The following is a 14,028-nucleotide window of genomic DNA, read 5'->3' on the forward strand; positions in this document are numbered from 1 at the left end:
TTATGTTGTACCTTCATTTTCATTAAATTCTAAAAAGTTTTTAATTTCTTTCTTTATTTCTTCCTTGACCAGGTTATCATTGAGTAGAGCATTGTTCAATTTCCACGTATATGTGGGCATTCTTCCCTTATTGTTATTGAAGACCAGTTTTAGGCCGTGGTGGTCCGATAAAACGCATGGGATTATTTCTATCTTTCTGTACCTGTTGAGGCCAGTTTTTGACCAATTATATGGTCAATTTTGGAGAAAGTACCATGAGGAGCTGAGAAGAAGGTATATCCTTTTGCTTTAGGATAGAATGTTCTATAAATATCTGTTAAGTCCATTTGGCTCATGACTTCTCTTAGTCTGTCTATGTCTCTGTTTAATTTCTGTTTCCATGATCTGTCCATTGATGAGAGTGGGGTGTTGAAATCTCCTACTATTATTGTGTGAGGTGCAATGTGTGTTTTGAGCTTTAGTAAGGTTTCTTTTATGTATGTAGGTGCCCTTGTATTTGGGGCTTAGATATTTAGGATTGAGAGTTCATCTTGGTGGATTTTTCCTTTGATGAATAAGGTTTTGCAATATTAGCTAGTAGGCCACAAATTTCCACCACCCAAAAGCAGAGAATGTCACCAGATAGCAACTTTGGCCTATAGAAAATCTTACCCAACTTGATGTAACTTTGATTTACCTACCAACATATTTTAAACTTGACTTGATTTATGACTTTCTTTGTTCTCTAAGACTAGAAAACTCCCTGAAACTGCTTCCTCATTGCAACATGAAATTTAGAATTATCTAAATATATGTTACCCACTGAAAATGTCTCTAGAGTAACCTTTATCTTACTCTCTTTAAGATAATAACTGTTGCTTATCATTGACAGAGTAGAGATGATTAAATACATAATTATCAATGGCTTTGCAACGTTAGTGGATTCTGGACTGGATTTTAAAAGAAGGACTATAGGAATGAGTAGTAAATTTCCCCTGTGGCATTAATATATACACATTCTGGTTTGTTCTTTACAATTAACAGACAAGCTTCCGATGGTGGTTTGAATGAAAAAACCTCCCACAATGGGCTCATAATTTTGAATACTTGGTCCCCGGTTTATAGAACTGTTTGGGAAGGATTAAGCATTGAGGTCTTGTTTGAGAAGGTACATAACTGGAGGTAGGCATTGAGGTTTAAAAAGTTCATGCCTTTCCCAGTTAGCTTTCTTGTGTCAAGCATGTGGCCCAGGATGTACACTCTCAGCTACTGCTCCGGCACAAGGCATGGCTGCCTGGGACCCTGCCATGATGTCTATGAACTCTAATTTCTAGGAGGATAAGCCCCCAATAAACTCTTGTATAAATTGCCTTGGTCATGGTATCTCTTGATAGCAATATAAAAGTAACCTTAGACACTTCTTACAATTTTTCATTAGACTACAATTTTTTTTTGTATTTCATTTTTCTAGTTGGAAGTCTTTATTTAGTTCTCCCACAATTGGCTAAACTCTGTTTTCTGAGTCTATTTCTTATCTGCCACTTAGAAAATTGTATATTTATACACACAAGTCCAGTAATTGTCAGCCAGTAGCCAAAGTGCTAATGAAAGTAACTATTCTCTCACCTCAACAATAAAGTGCTAATACGTAGATCCAGAAGCTTCGATTGACACCTTCTCAACCTGTCTTCACTTACACTACTAATTTTCTCAAGCAATTGAACAAATACATTCTAAAAAGCAGCATATTACAAAGCATATATCATGATAGCATGGACTTTTATAAAATCCAAATAAAGTAGTCACAGAAGATGAAAGTTCATTTTTATGCTAATTTCAAAAAGAAGATTTAAATGAATGGAAATTTAGAAATGTTTACTGTCAATCCAAAGGGTTAATACCTAACTGCTAAAGTATACACAAATGTTGTCACTCTAAATATATTCAACAAAGACATTGAGGCCGTCTATTTTGAACCTTTTACTTTCTGTTTCCTATATATAAGGACACTGATCTTATGAATAATTAACATGATTATTAGCTAAATATGCAACCTCATGCTTATATGATTGCCTATATGTAGTACAAGTGTGTAAGGGTCAGAGGAATATTTGAGATTTTTTAACTTCCACCTTATTGAGGCAGAGCATCTATTCTCTTTGAATATGCAACTTTAATTATTCATTAAATGGCAAAATTATATATATATAAAACATTCACTTTAAACATATTATTTCATAATTCATTATCAAAATGCATATTATTATTTTAAATTGATTTTCACATTCTTTTTGATCAAGCAAGACTTGTATTTTAGTAGCATTGCATCTTTTTGTTGTTGTTAATATTATAATTACATTTTCCCCTTCCTCTTTTCTCCCTCTAAACTTCTTATGCAGACGTCCTGGCTATCTTTAAAATTCATGGCCTCATTAATATACATATAATCTATTTAGTCAAATATTTAATGTTACATGTACAGATTTTTTTCAGGGCTGACCACTTGGTATTGAATAAGCAATTAGTGTTCTCCTCCATAAAAAGACTATTTCTCTCACTCTCAGAACACTTTTCTTCCTCTAGTTCTTTGTGTAAGGATGAGAAAGCTCACTGTACACACAGGTTCTTCGTTCTACTGCACAGTGTATTTCAGGCTAGCTGGACAGCAGTCTTCAGGGTGGTTCTCCCAACTCTGTCCCCTGTGTCACATGGGTTTAAGGATGATGCAATAGTGTCTTTAAGATTCAGTGTCACCCTTATAGAAGAAGGGAAGGGGGAGGAAAGAGGGGGCTTATGAACAGGAAACAGGGAAAGCGAACAGCATTTGAAATGTAAATAAATACCCAATTAAAAAAACAAAAACAAAAACAAACAAACAAACAAAACTGTGTCAACTTCCTGATTATGATTACCCCGATTTTTGAAACTTGATCAAGTTTTTATTGTGATGTGTTAGTAGAGAAACAATTTTATTTATATGGGATTCTTGTTTTTACAGAATGGTGATAAAGACCAAATCAAATAGTCCTATCACACAATCCCCTTTTTTCTCTTATATTTTAAAAGTAAGCTCATCTCTATGTCATTTATGAAATATTGCATAGGTTCCTATTTCCCATACTTTAAAAAAAGTCCCCTAACAAATTACATGAGTCTTTTCTTTAGCAAGACCTTTACTGTCTTTGTATTCTGCATGACATTTTGAGTTCCACACAGCTGATCCAGCAGTGTCCAGTGTGATGGTTAAATACTTGCTTCCTCATAAATGTTACTAAGTGATTTAATTTTCTCAAAATGTTAGAGCCTGCGTTTCATCTTTATAAAGTTGAAAGATTCATACTGTCCTTTATGAATTTGATATTTACAGTCAAAAGGCTTGAACCCTAAGCAATCTGGCTCACAGTTAGGTGTTTAACTTGACATTTTAGAATGCATGGTCATTGGCATCCTGGATCCTTTTAGCTTGTTTTGAGCTAATTGTGAATTCCGTGGTGTGCAGAGAATATGCATGATGCTTTAATTAACCGCTATCCTCAAAATTATTTTTATCTATTTGTTAAAAATAACTTTAGTAAACAAGCATTTCTACTTTTACACATATGTAGAAAGTATTTGTGTGCATACCTTTCTAATCCATATTGGCAAAGCATTCTAACTGCACATTTATAGCATCCCTAATCAGTAAACTTACATCAAAGGTAATTCCACACATACCTGTTTGTTCAATGACTTCATATTATTCTATCAATAATGTATTTTTTGATCATCTAAAGGGAGATTATTGTATGTATTTTGACAAATTTGTTGCCAAGTTCCATATTTTCAGTGCAACTTTAAAATAATCTCAACCAGCTTGAAAACACAGAAATTAGTTATATATCTCAAGTCTACAGCAAGGAAAAAATTACAGTTCACTTAAGGCTCACTTCTAGGGATTGGTTGTAATCTGCAAATTTTTTAATCTATTACAACGCTGGAGTATCTTAGTTTCACAAACAATAAATGTTTCTTTAGAACAAAAAGAAGAAGAAAAAAAGGCTAAAACATTTTTTTCTCTAAGCTGATGCGTTCTTCGCTACAGCAATTCTGCAAGCTGTTTATGCCCTGAGTTCAGGATATTTCTCTTGAAATGGGAAGAGAAATCATAGGTCACTTTCTACCATCTTCCAAAGACTGCCCACACATGAGAGCACACGGCAATTAAAAATAGAAAGAAATGAATGTCTCTGCCCAGTGTGTGCTCAATTGACTCAAATTGTTCTTTCTCCACATTTTTAACCATTCACTAGACAGATTTAGGCTTAGATTTTCTCCATAGCTCTTTGAAACCTTTCCTGACAAAATAACTGTCGTGATGATTAAAAATAACTCGTATATGCTTAATAAGTCAATACCCTTCCAGGTGGGATTTGTAATTGCTTTGTCTTTTTTCTGATGGACACATTTGTACATATTGATGGAATCAGTGTGTGAATTCCAGGTTTAAAATCAAGTTTTCTTTTCTGTTCCATGTTGCTGAAACTTGTAATATTAAAAATATATATATATATATAAAATACCAATTCTATTTTATTAACTTTGGATGTGTATTTGTATATATACATTTGTATGTGTATATATACATTGATACAGTGTGTATTTGTGTAACATTCACCCACATTACCTTCAGTTTCCCTCCTGCCTCGCTGAATTCCAGATGTATTCAATATGCCTCTGAGTGTGTGTGTGTATATATGTATGTGTGTGTTGTGTGTGTGAGAGCAAGAGTGTGTGTGTGTGTGTATATATATATATGTATGTATGTGTGTGTTGTGTGTGTGAGAGCAAGAGTGTGTGTGTGTGTGTGTGAGAGAGAGAGAGAGAGAGGGAGAGAGAGAAAGAGAGAGAGAGAGAGAGAGAGAGAGAGAAAGAGAAAGAGAGACTACTGTAAATTAATGAGGTAACTTGCCTGCATGTAATTGGGAGGGGGAGTTATTGGCAATAGCACGGGCAATTTACCAGTGCTTTCAACATTAAATATATGTACGCTTCATCTCCTGGCAACTATTAACTGCAAATTGCTATTCAGGGAAGAGTATGGCCTCAAGAACCCCTCTCCTATCTATGACTGGACATTGTGCAGTCCAATATTGTACAGATCAGGAACAATGAAACAGAGCTATTGTGGGTCCTTAAGTACAAAGATCAATCATGTTGGAAAGAGATCAGTCATAGCACTCTGCCCACTCTGGATCTTAATTCATCCTGCCATTCTTCCATAATACATCCCAAACCTTGGTGAGAATGATATAAATACCCCATTTCAGTCTCTGTATTTTGAGAAGATATGAGTATCTGTAGCTATTAACATCCACTACAATGGGTGGTATTCCTGACCAAGACTGAAGCAGTTCTAATCTTTGGATATAAATAAGAATATTTAGAAGGCAGTTTGATGAGCAGAGTATACCCACTTAGAAAATGAACAATGGTAACTTCCTTATCACAGCTATGATATCCCTAGCCACAGGATTTTGATCAGGTTGACTTTACTAAGCATGAATATTTTTTTCCTGTGGGACAGGCTTCAAATATAACCAGAGAACAATTTTATTAGAAATTTTATTAGAAAACAATTTTTCCAGTTCCATATTCTATCTATCTACCACATCAAAATCTCTAGAAAAGACTCAAAGTGGCTGTAGTTTGGCCAAGTTCTTCATGTGCTGTCTAGGTATACTGAAGACAGAGACACATGGCTAATACATATTCATGCAGCTTTTTATCTACTTTGATAATCTGGAGCAGGAAAGAACTAACTCTTAGTTTCAGATTCTTCTGGACATGGAAAATTGCCAGGGACTGATAAAATTCAGTCCTACAACTAAAAAAAGAAATTACTTGTCTGTCTCCATGTCTCAGTTTCTTTCTCTCTCTCTCTCTCTCTCTCTCTCTCTCTCTCTCTCTCTCTCTCTCTCTCTCTCTCTCTCCATGCCTTGATCCCCTACAGACTTATTATTCTACTCTAGAGTCAGATTTGAGAGTATTGCATCACTGCTCTTTTCCCACTTACTGCCTATAGGAGACAGAAAAAGAAACAACTTTGGATTGTAAACAGAGGCAAATATATTTTTTATATGTTTGTTCCTGGGTTAAATACGATGCTTACGACTATAATCTTAGCTATTGCTAAGAATCATGTTTCATAATGACTAAGAATTAGATATTTCAGATGAACATAGACTGGAGTGTGGGATCATTAGCCACATTATATTGAAAGACACAGAAAAGAAAATGAAGCATATAATTAAAACATTCCCCTTTTTCTTCTAGGAAGTCTTTCATTGTTTTTTTTCTTCCTTAACTTCCTTTTGCACCCCTTGTCTGTTATTCTTCCTTTAGAACCTGGTTATCTTCTCCCATCATCAAGCACTGTATTAGAGGCCTCAGTACCCAATTATTACACTTTGAAACACTTGGCAATTCTGGCATGGTTGTAGCTATTTATAAGATTAAGTAGTGATCACCTAAAAACGTTCAATATACCTCCTCCTCTGTGTCCCTTACCGTGTTTTATGTCCATAGAGGAAGTGAAGCAAACAATAAGCTTGCTTTATAGAAAGTTTATTTACTGTGGAACAATGGGCAAACAGAAGTAAATAGGGCCGGGTAGATTGCTGGAAAAACAATGACAAGTGTCAGGATACCAGAAAGTACCATCAGATGAAGAGAATCATATCATGTAGCCCCACGGGGAAGGGAAATGGAACCAAAACTGGAAGAGGCGTAGTTACTTGATAGAAAACTCAATCAGGCAATAGAATTCATTTTAAAAAATGGGACTTTTAAAAAATATTTTGTTTCATTTTTACTAATAGGGTGACACAGGACGTGGGGGTGAGGGTGGGAACAGACTTGCTGATCAGCCTGGACTGCTCCATTCCCAGTGTTTCAACTGGTTTCACTTTAAGGGATGCTTTTTAGCTGATACTTCCTGCCTGGGGATCCCCAGGTTAGCTCTTTTCCACTCCAGCTAATGTAGCTGTTACTGCCTTGTTACAGTAAAACCCTTTGCAGCTATTTACATGGCCTAAAGACAGTTTTATTGTTCAGTGTTCGAAGATTGAGTGTGAGTGTGTGTGTATGAGTGTGTGTGTGTTAATCATACAACCTAAAGTGTATCTTAATAACACCTTACTACAACCAATTAGACTTCTACAGCAGTATGCACTGTGCTCTTTTGTTGACTTCCTCTCTTGCTTAGTCAGGCTCAATCAACTTCCATCTAGTTAACGCAGCCTTTGACTAGAAACACAAGGTTGTGTGTGGGCTTTGCTCATTGACCTAAACCTTATTTTGTAGATTTGTTTTTTACATAAAAATCTTCAGGCTTAAATTCTAATTACTTAATTAACCAATCCCACAAATATGTAATAATCAGAGCATATTTTTGAGTTTTACTGGCATGCAGGATTCATTTAACTTGGAGTTCTCTGCATGGACTCTGAAGAGTTGTTCACTCCCTCACTTCAATGTGTCTTAGAACGCTTATTGTGATCACATTAGTGTTTCCTAGAAATGATGTCTTAAAGCCCTTAAGTTCATGTGAAATTTAGAGAAGTGATGCAAATAAATTATTGGTCATGAGCTATATAATATTCAAAGTAAATCTTGTAACATTTTCAAAAAGCCATCCTTTCAGGGAGTCATTTCAAAACTGAAAAAGGAGAAATAATATAAAAAGCCTCTTTAGGGCAGCTTTTATTTAATGCAGTAACTGATGCACGCTCTCTCTCTCTCTCTCTCTCTTTCTCTCTCTTTTACATGCACACACACACACACACAGAGACAGACACACACACACATGCATGCACACACACATACACAATCACATTCACATGCTCTCTCACCCACATGAACACACTCAAGCACATGATCTCTCTCTCTCTCTCTTTCTCTCTCCCTCTCTCTCTCTACACACACACACACACACACACACACACACACACAGAAACACAGGCAGATACACACACACACATACACACACACGTGCATGCACACACACATACTCACCCGATCGCATTCACATGCTCTCTCATCCATACAAACACACTCAAGCACATGATCTCTCTCTCAAACACACACACCCCACACACCAATCTGTAGTCAGTACACTACTTTCGTGTTTGCTTTCCATAATTTTCTACATAAACTCTGAACGGGCCTTTACATAGCCACACCTTTCCTCATCGATGCTAGTCTGCATAGTGGTTTCCATTCATTATTGTTGAGCAGGGCAGATGGCTGTGTACGTTCCATTTCATTTTCTGGGTACGTTTGTGAAAGCCAGAGTACAGCTTACAGGAGTCAATTCTCTTCTACCACCATGTGAGTCACCAGGACTGAACTGAGCTGTGAACTCTGGGACACTAACAAACTCAGATTGTTTGTTAACCCAGAGCCATCTCTCACATGTACACTGATCAGTCATGGTGCTCAGACTTTGATGGAGACCATAGAAGCACAAGGCAGAAATGATCATGCTCTCTTTTACTCTTTTACCTCCTCCATTTGCTGGCCAGACACTCAAATTTCTCCAGTGATGATCCAAAGAGACCATGGACATGTCAGTCTTGACATTCACTTTTTGTTCTGGAGGAAAAGAAACCTCATTATGTGTACCTGGATTTAAAAAATCAGTAAGACTGAAAAGTATATGTCAAGTTGTGTACAAATAAGTACTAAGTTTCTACTGCACTATTTTTATCTATTGTGTTTCAAGGAGGAGGTGGTAAATGTAAACATACTGTGTTATTTCATAAAGAACTGTTTAACAAACAACTTTCGAGGAAGTACATTTGCTTCTTAATTTGAAATCATTTAAGCTCTCATATTAAGTTGACTTCATTTTATATTGTTAAGTGTTTTAGTAGAGAAATAAATATGTCAGTGAAAGTTTTATTTTAGTTTTTAATTAATGTATTTTGAACATTTTGAGGTTCTTATTTCTTTACAAAATTGTTCTTGTACCATGAAATCCAAGTATTTCTTGAGAAATAGATTATTTTTATATTACATTTACTATATTAACTATAAACATCAGACATAATACCTCTGTTCACGTTTTGTTGAACTGGCCATATTTTTATAAATGGCAATCTACTAAAGCCCATAAAATTTTACCATGACCGTAGTAATCAGTTCAGAGTCTAGTTTTAAAGAGTAAAGAAAAGGCAAGAAAAGAAAAGGAAAGAAAGCACAGTGGAAGTGACACTTAGATTTCTCCTTTATGAATACATGTCCTTCTCTCTACCACTGACTGTCCTGATAATGATGACTCACTTGAAAAAAATATAGAAAGGCTGAGGGGCAAGACAGAACTAGATTTCATGCCTTAAAAGAGCAAAGTGGAACCTTATACCTTTTAGAACTTGTTCCATATAAATCACCATTCACAGTGCATGAGAGCCTGTTCCCTACCGAACACCATTTATAGAGGAGGGTAGCATGTCCCTCTAGAACACCATTCATGGAAGTGGGCATGTTCCTTATAGAACACTATTGTTCATGGAGGAGGATAGTATTATTTATGGACGAGGAGAGAATATTCAGCATAGATTACTACTTAAGAAGAAAGAAGATGTTTCCTAAGGAACACCATGCATAGAAGAAGAAAAAAATGTTCCCTATAAAACACCATCTATGGAGGAGGATGCCATGTATCCTATAGGAACAGCACTCATGGAAGAAGAGGGTTGCTCAGAAGTAGGGTACTTCCTACGGTGCTGTAGGTCCCAGTTTTGATCCCTTGTCCCCTGAAATTTTAGATCTGTATTGAAATGATAATCACTATACTGTAACTTGGTTGAGTAATATTTAGAAAGTCTTAAAAGAAAGGGAAGTTTTGTTTAGACAAAAACAAATTATAGAAGCATCCCACTTAGAAGGTGAGAATAGGCACTCAATACACATAGGAACACACACAGCACCAAGTGAAGAAAGGCAAGTTGGACCCAATCAGGAAATAAGATGAGTCTTTGCCCCAAATCTGATATAAATGGTAAAACATGAAATAAAGAAATAGAATGGCTAAGATCAAAAGTTCAGGTGACAGGAGATGCTGGAGAGGATGTAGAAAAAGAGAAACAATCCTCCATTTTTGGTGGGATTGCAAACTGGTACAAAATCTGGTACAAATACAAGGACACATGCTCCACTATGTTCACAGCAGCCTTATTTATAATAGCCAGAAGATAGAAACAACCCATATGTCCCTCAACACATGAATGGATACAGAAAATATGGTACATTTACACAGTTGAGTACTACTCAGCTATTCAAAACAATGACTACATGAAATTCAAATGGATGGAACTAGAAAATATCATCCTAAGTGAGGTAACCCAATCACAAAAGAACACACATGATATGCACTCACTAATAAATGGATATTACCCCAAGGGTTAGGATACCCAAGATACAATTTACAGACCACATGAAGCTCATGAAGAAGTAAAACCAAAATGCAGATGCTTTAGTCCTTCTTAGACATGAGAACAAAATACTCACAAGGAGGAAATATGGAGACAAAGGTCATCCAGAGACTGCCCCATCTGGGGATCCATCTCATATACAGACATGAAACCCAGATACTATATTGGATGCCAGGAAGTGCTTGCTGTCAGATCTTGATAGAGCTGTCTCTTTAGAAGCTTTGCCAGATCCTGACAAATTCAGAGGCTAATGCTTGCAGCCAACCTTTGGACTGAGCACTAGGTCCCCAATGGAGGAGTTAGAGAAAGGACTGAAGGAGCTTAAGGAGTTTGCCATCTCATAGGAAAAACAACAATATTAACCAACCAGACCAGGGCAGGGAGACAGAAGGAAATGGGGGGGGAGCACCCTCATAGAATCAGGGGGAGGGAGATAGGATATGGAGTTGTCAGAGAAACTTGGAAAGGGGACAACATTTGAAATGTAAATAAAGAAAAGATCCAATAAAAGAGGGAAAAATAAAAGAAAAGGAACAGACAGAATACAACCCAGGTATACAAAGACATAGAAGACAAGAAAGGAACCAAATTAACCACAAGCTATTGGCAGAATGTAGTGGGAAAGTCACTGGGAAAGCTAAGGTTGCCAAGGAGCAGTCAGGGACCTGACCGTGAATTGATGGAAACAATTTAACCACTGGTATTAGGCTTCCAAAAATCCTAAAAGTACGGCATGAATTTTACAATGGAGAGAGCTAGGTATAGAAACTGTGATTCAGAATTACATACACAAGAAGTTGAAATCATACCTATTTACTACAACACACAGAAAAGCTACAGCAAAGCCACTCTTATTTTCTGAGTGAGAAGAAACAGCCTTGCTGACTTTGAAAGCTGAGTGTTAGCTTCCAGATCTGAATTAAATTTAAAACACTTTCAGTTTTAAGCATCTAATAAGTCTATACAGAAGTCTAATTCCATAAGTGCAGAGTACTTCAAGTTAGTAGTTATGTCTCACTAAATATGTGGGGACACACCTACATTTGTATCTTAATACCCAGCAAACTATTTCCTGTAGATTTTAAGAGGGAAAATAAAAGTATATTTCAATATTTTCTGATATACTGAACACCATAGTGGACTTGTTATGAGTATAGGTTTCCTTAACCTGTACATCCCCTTTTCAGAGGTAGCCCCGGATGCCCAGTCTAGAGAAAAGAAAACCAATAAAGTATCTGAGAAAGAACACATTTCCTTAAGTGTCTGTGTCCACATTCAATATCCCTGTTTCTAGAACTAAGATTATTAACTGCCGTGTTACCTGCCAGCTAGATGCCCGGAAAATAGAAAGCATAGACACACAAAAATAAGACTCTCATACGTGTTCTCAAAAGTGTGCTTAAGCCTTTAAAGAAGACTTGTTCAGAAGTCACTGCAGGGCACAGAGGAGTCGTTTTTGTTTGTGTATTTTTGACCACTGATAACTAATCCTGTAATCATATATAAGACATTTGTTCTAAGTTCATCTGGACTTATTGAGAAATAGTCTCAAACAAGCTTTTATTAGGACCTCAATAACTCTAAATAAAAGGTAATGTTCTGGAAAAGGAAATATGAGTATACCACTAATTTCTCCATGTACTAAATTCATTAACATTTATAATTCTAATAATCTTATTTTCACTGTATAATTTGTCAATAATGGTTGTGAATAATTTTTGATAGATGATTCTAGGAAGGAAGATATAAGAAATGTTTCTTTTTGGTTTGTATATGAGTAATTTGCTGTTATTGACGATTAAATGAAAGCTCCTTAAACAAGACAAAGTCAAAATAGAACATAATTCTATTCTAGGCTTAGGCACCAGTTTTGTTCATGTGTTTCATTGCTTAATTACAGGTAAACAGTTTTACCTCCAACTTCCCATATTACGTTATCAAATTTCACCAAGGCAGACTGAAAAACACACAAGCCAAAGGATGAACATATGTGCTATTTGGATATCTTTCTGTAGTTTCCTCACTTCAAACCCTTCCATACATCCTGTGTTCATTTTCAAATTCATGGCCTCTTTATTTTATTAATTGCTATTATACATACACACACACATATATATTTATGGACATATGTCCATAAATATAACCTGTTCGGTATATGTCATATTTGTTTTCAGGGATGACTATTTCGTAGTGTCATGGATGACCAATTGCTGTATATTCCACAAGAAGACTATTACCTTATGATCAGCATTCCTTACGTAGCTGTAGTTCTCTGTGTAGGCTTGAGGACTGTGGGCTTTCCACAGTCTTTTGGCATGTCTGTTGTAGTTTGTGGTTGTTGTTAAGATCCTGTTTAAGCAGCCATGCTGGTGAGACTTTATAGGTGTAGCTTCTGATATTAAAAGACACAGCCTTACACATACGTTTCCTGATCCTCTTTTTCTTAACTATATATATATATGTGTGTGTGTGTGTGTGTGTGTGTGTGTGTGTGTGTGTGTGTGTGTGTGTGTGTTTGCGTGTAGATAGATAGATAGATAGATAGATAGATAGATAGATAGATAGAGATAGATATGTAGGTATATATTCAGTATGGTACACCTATTACCATTTACATGGGTGTATATATGTGTTTGTGTGTGTGTATCCAGTATAACTATACACTACTCCATATTGGAGCTTATTACACAATACTGGTCACTGAGGTGGTTCATAGGCTCCTTAGCTGAGTAGATCTGTTGATCATTTCCCTCCTTTAGAAGCTTGTGTGTTAATGTAAAATTAAATAAATAAATGCTCAGTACAGCATGAGACTCTTAATCTCAAGGTCATGAGTTTGAGCCCCACATTAGGCGCCACCTGTTGCTGTAAAATTAAATTAAAAAAAAATTTGCTGCCTTGTACACCGCACTAGATCTGGCACCTTGGTGCCCCGTGAAATCTGTCGGATGTCTTCATCTCAGTCAGTAAAGTGTCTCACCCGCTCTGCTCCATCCCATATCACACTGCTGATGGCTATACTCTGAGCCTGGCGACAATCTCTCTACCCATCTAGTCCCCAAGGAAAGTTGACAACATGTCAGACACACACATCCCAATTCCGTGGTGGCCCAGTGTCTCCAGCCACCACAAACTCTCTTGAATTCAATTAAATCACCACACGAAAGAACATACAACACAATAATCTCTGATCCAATTGATAAGATATAATTGCCCACCTAGACATACCAAGCCCTGTACACATCCATCCCTTAAGAATGTTCATAACAACCTGTAAATGTGCAGAGAGGAATCTTAATATCCACCTCTGTGTTCTCTAGACTGCCTCTCACTCCTTCTTTGCTCCAGTAGCCTCCTCCTCTCTAAAACTTTTCTCCCGCCCATCCTTCCTTTCATCCAATGACAGGCCTCGTTCTATCTTGTACCTGCCTCACCTGAATAATGACATCATCCTATACTTCTGTGCAGTCTTCAGATACCTGGAAAAGTAGTCCTCAGGGAAAGGCATTCTTGTTAGTTGCAGCCCAGGGTCTTCTAAGCCCTGTATCTCAAGTGCATGGTATCTTCATCAATACGG

The 14,028-nt window shown here is 36.6% G+C and overlaps 1 protein-coding gene across 3 annotated transcripts in view; it reads left to right on the forward strand.

Annotated features, from left to right (window-relative positions):
* Nkain2 (sodium/potassium transporting ATPase interacting 2) overlaps nt 1-14,028 on the forward strand; it is a 1,205,517-nt gene that overhangs the window by 817,599 nt on the left and 373,890 nt on the right.

This window comes from Rattus norvegicus, chromosome 1 (genome assembly GCF_021556685.1).
Source record: "Rattus norvegicus strain SHRSP/BbbUtx chromosome 1, alternate assembly SHRSP_T2T, whole genome shotgun sequence".
Lineage (NCBI taxonomy): Eukaryota > Metazoa > Chordata > Mammalia > Rodentia > Muridae > Rattus > Rattus norvegicus.